Source organism: Centruroides sculpturatus, unplaced genomic scaffold (assembly GCF_000671375.1).
Source record: "Centruroides sculpturatus isolate CEXI.00-Female unplaced genomic scaffold, Cexi_2.0 scaffold232, whole genome shotgun sequence".
Taxonomy (NCBI): domain Eukaryota; kingdom Metazoa; phylum Arthropoda; class Arachnida; order Scorpiones; family Buthidae; genus Centruroides; species Centruroides sculpturatus.
Genome location: NW_019384487.1, coordinates 588,895 through 600,447, shown reverse-complemented (window position 1 = coordinate 600,447; position 11,553 = coordinate 588,895). Strand labels below are relative to the sequence as shown.

General features: G+C 33.0%; 1 protein-coding gene across 3 annotated transcripts in view; it reads left to right on the top strand.

Moving 5' to 3' along the window:
* Window positions 1-4,289: 4,289 nt before the first annotated feature.
* LOC111621633 overlaps window positions 4,290-11,553 on the top strand; it is a 32,997-nt gene continuing 25,733 nt past the window's right edge. Inside the window, exon 1 of one of the 3 annotated variants that reach the window (XM_023363844.1) lies at window positions 4,290-4,874. The gene's annotated coding sequence lies outside the window, so the exon portion shown is untranslated. The remainder of the gene's footprint in view (window positions 4,875-11,553) is intronic. The other 2 variants (XM_023363842.1, XM_023363840.1) reach the window with 2 other exon arrangements.

Genomic DNA, 11,553 nt, shown 5'->3' with positions numbered 1-11,553 from the left:
TTGCGTCTCGATAGCTATAAGGGTGCGGGAGATATGGGCTTGAAAGTGGTTGAAAGTGGAAGACTTTCTATTTCTATTTTAAAAATTTTCGAATTCGAATTCGAATTGGTTCGATTATAGAACGATTGTAAACGTTCCAGAAAATTGATCAAATTGAAAATAGTTCGTTTGACTGGACGTGAACAGGAGACGTTCTGTCTGGAAACGGGGGACCTAATTCTTGCATTTTGTGAAAACGGGTAAGATTGGCTATAATGTAATTATCTTAATCTTCACTATCGTTATTTTTTGCCCACAAATAAAATCCAGCGAAGCGGGTCCTTGCAGCTAGTAACACAATAAATATGCACGTTATAAAAGTATAACCTATATATTTATTGTTATAGTTTATAGTTGGAGAGTTCTCTGTAGCTGGAAATTGTACTGTACTGTACTGTACTGTACAATGTAAGTTTCAGAATAATAGAGAATTGAAACAAAGGCTGCTAAATATGACTGGCGTCTAACTACAGAACGATTCCGTAGCCGTAGTTCTGTTTTTTACCACGAGATGTCGCCACTTCGTGACGTCAAGAAGCTGGACAAGCATAATTATGTCTGTGGTGTAAATACACCACAGACAGAATTAATTTATTACGAACGAATTTTGCTACTGTTCGTTTGTTAAACGTCAAATTTGTCTTTTGTCTAATGTTCAATGTTTATATTATAGCTTTAAAAGATGATTATTATTTTTATCAAAATATGTCAAATTATACAGTATACTGTAAGGTCTCGTTTTTTGCGGTGCATACGTTCTACAGAAAAGCGCATATAAAAAATTCGCATAAAAAAGACTTTACTTGCCTTGAAAAAGTAGGGATACGTTCCGTAATTTTCGAAAATCGCATAAAACCAAAACAACAAGTTAAAATTAACTTAAAACCGCATAAAAAACACCGCTAAAATAAAATTTAATTTCGAAGCAATTACAGTTTATACCTTTTAATGCGAAACTCAGAATGATGTAATAGCGACTTGTCGATGGTAAGTATCATGTACAAATTACAAAAGCTCATTCTAAAAACAAATCACTAACATCTGGATGTAAAGAGTTAATTAAAACACCTTTAATTCCTCGCCCGAGTTAATTCGGGCAGGTTACATAGCGTTACATAAAACACGGTCCTTAAGGCCATTTTTAAATTTTTTGTATTTTTGGAATGTTTTTTAAGTCTCCAAATTTTTTTAAAAATATACGGGCAGCTAGTGTTTACCCTACTTTAAACCCTTGTCCTCCCGCGACGTCTATGAGAATGCTCCGGGAAATCCAATTCCAGCTATGTTCAAGGTCATCCAGATGTGTAAACAATGACTCATGGGTGTTAAATTTCACAGAAGGGCGAGACAAAGGAAGTTAAACTTTGAAGCTTTTTCTTCAAAATTAACGCATTTCTTTCGTTTTTTTTAGTTTTAAGTATTTTTTATGTTTAATTACATTTATATCAAAAATTGCTAGGAACTAAAGCGATTAAGGTAGATCTAGCTGTCCTTTACATCCATAAACGTTATATGTCAGTGGAACAAATGGAGTGAGCTTTGAGCGTTCCACGATTTTTGGAGACTGTCTATACGCGGGCTTCCTAAACAAGCCTATATGTATGTTTGTCCAAGAAATTTTTGGATGAAATAAAAACCGCACAACTTCAAAATCGCATAAAAATAATCCGCATAAAAAGAGACCTTACAGTATTATAAAAGTTATTCTACAGAATATGTAGACTTTCGTTCTTAAATTATTTTAATCTCAAGATTTTCCTGCTGATTTTTCAATCTCTTACTCGAATTTTTTTTTGTATCATTTAATAAAATTATTCATTGCTTTTTAGAAATAATTTTGTGAGGATCCAAATCCAGACTTTCCGTGTGTTTATATCATTTCATCATAAGATCATATCGTAGTCATACTTTCATTCAATGGTGGCATAAGATCACAGTCAGGGCCGTGCGGTAGATTTTCTAAGTATGATGCAAGTCTTCGAAATGCCGCCCCTTATATAAATTATTAGTCCTATATAGGCTATAATTCTTATTATTTGGTGTATCTTACCAGGGCCGTGCGGTAAATTTTCTAAGTACGATGCAAGTCTTTGAAATTCTGCCCCTTAAATGTTTTTTATGCCACCTCCCTCACGGTGCCGCCTTATGCGGCCGCATCTCTGCATCATAGCACGGCACGGCCCTGATCACAATGTACCTATTCTTTCGTTCAATAACAGTCAACTTTTACACCTGGGAGTTAAACATCTGTTAAGTTCTCAGGCCTAATAAAGACGCTTTCTTATCGCCTTTCGACCTAATATCGCGATTTTAACAGTTCAACATTAGAAAAGAACAACAAAATGAGTCAGTCGTCGCCAGCTCTTCCATCGGATTACTTCTACGTAATATCTGTGCTCATTTGGATACCTCTTCGTTTTTGAATATCAAGAATCGCCTAATATCAAAGGAAAAAGTCAGAACCATTGGACTTAACACTACTTTCCCGAACTTTCTGTCTTACCGACTGGATCCAGACCAAGATATCAAAAAAGGTATTTATCCCCACGCGTATTAATTGTAAACTCTCTCTCTCGAGAACGCTCATTTAACTTTACTATCAAACTTTACTATCAACATATTGTAAGATATGTATTCCCTATCATTACCCATTAAACATTTGTTATGTTAATCTAGTCTACGAAGGAATCACTTCCGGTGCGCTCTCTCCTTCCATCCCGACTCTGATCGCTCCGTTACGCGACCGCTCGCGTGACCTAAATAACGCGGCTTCCGTGTCCGCCGAGACGCGATGGTGTCATCCTGACAGGGCATTAAAGAGGTGCCGACCCTTCGGTCACAATTTAAATATTTTATAATAGAAAATTTGCAATATTTTATTTTACAATTAACGTTTATCTTTGAAATGATTCACAAAACCAAACTCAATTTTCTCCATAGGCATCCTTATTTGGTTTTCACGAGATTTTAAAAAACTGAACCCTAGGGAATACCAAGAGTTAAGTGTATCTTGTGTAATTTGAGTAGTCTTTTTAAATTGGTAGTTTAAATCCATCAACAAATTATCATCGTCAGTAAAATATTAGTGAACTTTTTGTAGCCTGATTTAACAGATCTGCTATGATTTATTTGAACGTTAGCTAAGAAAAAATGCTACAGTATTCATAAGAAAGATGTTTTCTTCATGAAAAAGATTTATTGAAAATTATAGATTTGCAACATTTTCATATACACAATCTGTTATTGAATGTTTTCCTTTTGTAAGTACAGTACATTTCTGAATTGAGCGTAGTCGTGATCCCATGTGCCAGAGCCGCACGAGTAGAATTTATAAATTCCACGAATTTTTAGACAGTACGACGCAGTTAACTTTAGTTGTTTCTCAACTTATCTGTGGCTTTCCATTCGTAGAAATCTGTCAAATACAGTACATAATATTGTTATTTACAACTGAATGAGCTGTTAATATTCATGAAAACAATTATTTTAAGATATATTCATTAAATACAGCATTTTTAAAATTTCAGAAGAAAATTTACTTACCCTTTATAGTTTTGAATTTCAGTTTCTGAATTTCACAGGCAAACCCATGTACAGGTACAGTACTTTCTTAAATGTTCACGTAATCGAAGGAAAGTAGAAAATCCTTCAGAGCACGAAGTCTCGCGACAGAATATAGAATTTTTCTCCAGCAGGATTTGCTTATGTTCTAAACCTACACGCTTGTTAGTAAGATTTCCTTTTGAGGAGAAGCGCTTATCGCAATAACAACAAGTATTTTCTAATATACCAACGCAATATTTACCATAACGATTTCTTAGCAACGTAGCGGGAATACAGTACTTCGAAACCAATTATCGATGGGCGTATTCAAAATCTCAGCATCAATCCAGCGAAATGCTGCCGGAAGTGATGCAACTGCTGGCATTTTCTAGAGAACACAAACGCTGACTGCCAGGAATTTCGGGAGAGAAAAACAATAAAAAAGGCGAATGATGTGGACTTCCGCTTTACGTTAAATGATTTTTTAACTTCTTTAATTAGAACAGATTAATGAAAAATACAAATTTCGAAAAGAGAAATAGAGATAAAGATACAGTAAATATACAATAATAATATTCTATTAAAGTATTAACCGAATATTAATTTATTCAGGGTTTATTCATCAACAAATAAATTAAATTCAAAATTGGCAATGCAAAATAGAGCTCTTAAGAGCCTTATGGTGGCTGCCATCTTGTTTGCTAGCTTATCCAGCACTGAAAAAGACGCTTGCAGTTTGCTGCCAGCGCGCTGCCAGCAACCGGAAAGTTGGCTGAGATTTTGAACAGAGGTGCTGAGAGGCGCTGGCAGCGCGCTGAGATTTTGAATACACCCGATGATAAAGTATGGTTTTAAAGCTAAAATATCGACAAAAAATTCCAAGCACACCGTACAGCACTAGGTATACGCTATCTGAACGTCACGACACTAGCGGCATCTCGTGATAAAAACCAGAACTACGGCTACGGAATCGTTCTGTAATTAGACGCCAGTTAAATATGTGTTGCATTTATTACATTAGTTCTTAAGTCTGATTAATTATTTAATAAATATAGACTACTACAAAACGATGTTAGTGTTCTAAATGTTAAAGACTGCACTTAGTGAATCTAATACTTTACACGTGTTGACTGTAGCATTTGGCTCGAGAATTGGCTACTTTTTAAAAATTATTCGGCTACGAAAGCTAAAAACATCTGGCAACAACTTCTTCATTTCTATCATCGTAAAAGGTTGGTACACACGTTAGTTTTGGTTAGTCATTCCTTCGATTCAATTAATTGAAATTTTTGGTAAGTACTTCTATTTTAAATATTATAGAAATACTAATTTCTATACAAATTTTATAACCATATCATTCATTTGACGGGAATTTATATGATGATATATTTAGAAATGAGAGAAGTTGATTTTCCGTTCGTGTTTTAACACGTTATGCGTTTTCTTGTTTAAGCTGTTGTATCGTTAATTAGCTAACGAATACGACAAAAACCAATTTCACTCGTAACCACGAAACCACATGATTACGGTTTAATTAACTATTTTGAATCGCACGTTTCGTATTCGGTTCCGATAGCCACGTGAGATAACCAAGGTTTTCTTATCGATCATTCTCGAGATTCTGTTACGAACGTAAGGAAATTTAAAGTGAAGACTACTTAGAAAAATAAAATATTTTCGAGTCTTTTCTTTATCCTTTTACAGAACTACAGAAGTAACATTTAAAATGGGTTAAAGCAAAATCTGTATTAAAATGACATATAATAGATAATTACAATTCACACAAAGTTAAAATTGACTTGTATATTTGTTTTATTATTTATAGGAATTGATAGATCTATAGGATAGGAACTACTGTATATGATAATTGATATATAATTAGGCTAAGGATATGATTGTATGGTGAGTATAAATGGGCACTTGTACCATTTAGGGGGTACGACTATTTGAGAGGTTTTCTTCCATAAAATTAATCAAATCTAAACTAATTTCACTCGAATATTTTCAAAACACGTATAATTTGTTGGAAATGATCGATATAAAATATGCTACGAACAAAAAATTGTCGGAATACTTATCGAATGTGCACCGTCGACCACGCCGTTGCTTAAGCTTGTTTTCGTCGCGGAGCGGCACATTTCTTCGTACGCGTCCGCTTTCAATGTGTCACGTGACATTTTGTCGGTGCTATTCGGTCACGTGACTACTCATCTCTGACGTGTTCCCGATAACTTATTATTTTTGCGAAGAATTTATGCTAAGAAACATAAAGTTTTCGTATTTAGATTTTTATTTATTTATATATTTCTTATTTCTTCCTACATACAACTTTGTTAGTACAGAAGAAATAAATGCAAATGTGCTACTTACACCGCAGTATTTCTTTTATCTCCGAAAGTAATTCTAAGAAACTATTAATGCTTGGAATTTTAAAAATAGTTAAGAAAAATTGTAGGCTTAGTAGTAGGCTTTGAAAATTTAAATGTTTTTGCAAAAGATATGCAAAATCTTTATGGGTGTTTTAGTTCTTATTTAGTTTTAGCATCGACTTTGGATCGAATAATAGTGCATTTCTTTCTTATATTGTGTGTTTAGTTTTAATTATTTATAATTAACCCGTAAAATCGCTAAAAAAAAAACAGAAAAGAACATTATAAAAGTTTTTAATATAAGTAATCGCGGACCAGGACCTTCAAAAAGAAAATGTAGTGAAGAAAATACATAATGAAATAATAAAGTTATATTTTACATTTATTATATAAAAAAAATAAAGCAATAATAAAAAAATCAATTTGTTATAGATAATTTAACAAATATAAATTATTATTAAAAAATTGGGGGTAAAAAAAATTATGAAATATTTTGTTGGCCGCGAGTATAAAAAGATTAAGAATCACTGCCCTAACGACAGCTTACAAAGCTTACTTGTAAATCCGGCCCTAATGAGCAGTGGCATAGCGAACATAATTGGCACATGGAACGCGACACTTTATTTGCGCCCCCTCCCCACTCCAGAAACAAATCTTGTCTTGGAGATTATTTGGCGCCCCTCTGCGAGTGGCGCCCGGGGCATGATAGACCACCTTGCCCCCCTCGCTACACTAGTGCTGATGGGGCATATGAAATCTGATGTTTTTTAACGCAAAGGGCACAAATATGTAGAGAACGATCTCGCTTTGTTTCCATACCACATAATGACGTGTCCCGCTAGCAATAATTGTTCTTTCTATAAAATTTCTCGATAAGCAGCATATATCATGATAACGGACAGTAATATATGATTAATTTTACATTAGTACTTACAAGCGACCCAGATAAAGTAGCCATTTTGTAAAAATTCTTCTATAGTTCATGAAAAAACGTGAATATCGAAACGTCACTCTCCTCAGCCGTGTGACATCTCTGAGGTGTTTCAGGACAATTTATTTTTGTCGTCGAAGATATCGTACCGTAATTTTAAATTATGTTCCGCATACAGCACGTGATAGAGCAGTGAATACATATTTCCTAACACGCCGTTCATTTCTTTTTAGACCCGGAAGTGTCTGCAGACAACAGTTTAATAAACTCTTTTAAATGCCGATAACCTTTTGTGAATAATTAGAAGTTTTTCATCTAAATTAACATATTTATATTGTTTGATATATTTTATTAATTTAAACTAAAATTATATGACAATATTATAATTACGGATAACGTTATCAATCGGCTGTTGTAATTCTGATCAATCGGTACCGAAATACAATTTAAAATTAGTTAAAATAATCCGTTCGTTATAATAAAACTTTGGCTATTATTGTGATAATTACACCGGTAGACAAACGAAAAGAATTAGAAAATTCACACAAAATGAACCTTTTCTTCGAACTTCTAACTGAAGCATACCCTATGGGCATGACAAGACTTCTTAGAAAATCGATCTTCAGTCGTTTTTTAATGATCAACATTTTTACATTGCGATTTCTTTAGTTTTGTGATCTGTTAACAAAACACTGTTTTTTATGCTAAATGTAGCATATATAAATTTGTAATAAGTATAAAATGGAATTATTACTAATTCTTATTGGTTAAGTAATTAAGGGATAAGCAGGGGGTAAAGGGGTATTCCNAAAAAGAATAAATAAATAAATAGAAAGTGAGTAGAACGAGGGAATTGTGGCATGTTACGTGTTAAAATATCTTCCAGTTACATTACGTTTGATAAACTTTTCGGAAGTTTTTACACCTAAATGAAGGATTTATGTTGTATAATGTAGGCAAAAATAATTGTAAAATTATAATTTTTTCACTGGGAAACAGATTTTATTGTCATTAAATGTGTGAATAATTTCTTATTCAAAATTTTCTTTAATAATACAAAATATCAATTGTAATTATGTTATATATAATTTTACCGAATATTGAAATCTTAAATATGTAGTAATTATGAATAATAAAAGTTTTCAAGATCAAGATGGCGGATTTCACTAGTTTACACGTGTTAGACGACGACCACGTGAATTATAAAAGTTTGTATTCGATATCGGGCACTTGTACTGTTTAGTGGGTACGGCTATTTGAGAGGTTTTCTTCTATAAAATTAATCAAATCCAGACTAATTTCAGTCGAATATTTCCAAAATACGTATAATTTGTTGGAAATGATCGATATAAAATATGCTATGAACAAAAAATTGTCGGAATACTTATCGAGTGTACCGGTTCGAAGACACCATTGTTTAAGCTTGTTTTCGTCGCGGAGCGTCACGTCGGACGCGTACGAAGCGTGTCACGTGACATTTGTTGTCCGTGCTATTCGGTCACGTGACTACATATCGCTGACGTGTTCCCGATAACTTATTCTTTTTGCGAAGAATTCGCTGAACTTTAGAGACCACGTGATAGATCATAATATACTATAGATTTTTATTGTAATTAGAAACGACTTATTATTATTGACTTTGGTAAAACCGCTCGCGAATAGCACAATTGCTTGATATCGTTTGAATTAACAGTATCTTGTATTTATAGCCTACTAGCTTAACCGTCGCACATTACTGCGATGAAAGGAAATTCAAGCAAACTCATTTCGATAAAATTCAATTTACATTTTAACATTTTTATTGAAACTTATTATTATTATTTATTTTCATCGGAAAAACATTTCAAAGTGTCGTTTCAACTCTATTTATTTATTGGAGATAATGGATACGCGATTGGATACGCGATTTTTTATTGTTTTTCCGTCTGGTGCGTACACGAATAAATAAGGTTTTCCGACGCGCGAGCCGGCCACATACAGCTGTACTCGTGAGAAGCGCGAATCCTGCAAATTTATCCCACACACTCGCAGCGATTGTCAGAAGCGCGATTTTCTCCATTTTTATATATTTTTTAAAATCCTTTACAATTTTAATTATTTAAACGCTCTTTCCTCTCTTCCTCGGCGTATTGTGAAATTTCTGATAGTCAGATAATAAACCGTTTTATTGTAATTTGTCTTTTTAAATTATTTTGAGTCGATATTAAAATTTGAAAAAGGGGGATACCTAGATAGTGTGGAGGAAAGCGTNTATTAATGCTTGGAATTTTAAAAATAGTTAAGAAAAATTGTAGGCTTAGTAGTAGGCTTTGAAAATTTAAATGTTTTTGCAAAAGATATGCAAAATCTTTATGGGTGTTTTAGTTCTTATTTAGTTTTAGCATCGACTTTGGATCGAATAATAGTGCATTTCTTTCTTATATTGTGTGTTTAGTTTTAATTATTTATAATTAACCCGTAAAATCGCTAAAAAAAAAACAGAAAAGAACATTATAAAAGTTTTTAATATAAGTAATCGCGGACCAGGACCTTCAAAAAGAAAATGTAGTGAAGAAAATACATAATGAAATAATAAAGTTATATTTTACATTTATTATATAAAAAAAATAAAGCAATAATAAAAAAATCAATTTGTTATAGATAATTTAACAAATATAAATTATTATTAAAAAATTGGGGGTAAAAAAAATTATGAAATATTTTGTTGGCCGCGAGTATAAAAAGATTAAGAATCACTGCCCTAACGACAGCTTACAAAGCTTACTTGTAAATCCGGCCCTAATGAGCAGTGGCATAGCGAACATAATTGGCACATGGAACGCGACACTTTATTTGCGCCCCCTCCCCACTCCAGAAACAAAGCTTGTCTTGGAGATTATTTGGCGCCCCTCTGCGAGTGGCGCCCGGGGCATGATAGACCACCTTGCCCCCCTCGCTACACTAGTGCTGATGGGGCATATGAAATCTGATGTTTTTTAACGCAAAGGGCACAAATATGTAGAGAACGATCTCGCTTTGTTTCCATACCACATAATGACGTGTCCCGCTAGCAATAATTGTTCTTTCTATAAAATTTCTCGATAAGCAGCATATATCATGATAACGGACAGTAATATATGATTAATTTTACATTAGTACTTACAAGCGACCCAGATAAAGTAGCCATTTTGTAAAAATTCTTCTATAGTTCATGAAAAAACGTGAATATCGAAACGTCACTCTCCTCAGCCGTGTGACATCTCTGAGGTGTTTCAGGACAATTTATTTTTGTCGTCGAAGATATCGTACCGTAATTTTAAATTATGTTCCGCATACAGCACGTGATAGAGCAGTGAATACATATTTCCTAACACGCCGTTCATTTCTTTTTAGACCCGGAAGTGTCTGCAGACAACAGTTTAATAAACTCTTTTAAATGCCGATAACCTTTTGTGAATAATTAGAAGTTTTTCATCTAAATTAACATATTTATATTGTTTGATATATTTTATTAATTTAAACTAAAATTATATGACAATATTATAATTACGGATAACGTTATCAATCGGCTGTTGTAATTCTGATCAATCGGTACCGAAATACAATTTAAAATTAGTTAAAATAATCCGTTCGTTATAATAAAACTTTGGCTATTATTGTGATAATTACACCGGTAGACAAACGAAAAGAATTAGAAAATTCACACAAAATGAACCTTTTCTTCGAACTTCTAACTGAAGCATACCCTATGGGCATGACAAGACTTCTTAGAAAATCGATCTTCAGTCGTTTTTTAATGATCAACATTTTTACATTGCGATTTCTTTAGTTTTGTGATCTGTTAACAAAACACTGTTTTTTATGCTAAATGTAGCATATATAAATTTGTAATAAGTATAAAATGGAATTATTACTAATTCTTATTGGTTAAGTAATTAAGGGATAAGCAGGGGGTAAAGGGGTATTCCCTTATGAATACTTAATCTAAACGGGCTGGTAAAGCCGGATCTCGTTGGATGAAATCTATGAGGGCAAATCGAGTGGGGAGTGCGTCGGTAAGTCGGCAAGGGTCCGTGGACAAACAAAAGGCACGTTTTAACATAACAAATATAAAATTTATTATAAAACTAAATCTAGAATATACTGATCTAATTCTCTGCTCTAATTCTTACCAGGATTGTTTTGCTGTAGAATTTGTTTACAATTTTAAATTCAAATTTCCGACAAATATGCAAATTCGTAGATCTCACATAATAAAGAAAAAAGAGAATATTATTACTCCTTTACTTTATTAACATAATTCATTATTCCTAATTCATAATTCACAAATATAATTGTATCACCTAACGAAAAATTCATGTGATAAGTATAGTTTTAGAATCTTCTCTAGGAAGCTCTGTGTGCTTTCACACGAGTACCTGTCTATATTTTACCTTTACATCTGAATATAATCAAACACCAAACAATTTGCTGAGCTTATTATTTATTTACTGTTCAAACGTTTTCAGCCTACTTCTAATAGGCCATCCTCAAGACATTACCGTTCTACATTCGAACACAAAACCTTCGAATAAATTTAAAATTTAAACTTTTAACATATTTTTAAACATCTTTACAATAAATTGTAAACTATTAAATACTTAACTAAAAATTTTTTTAACATACAAGTCGACCCTTTATAAGATCATAGAT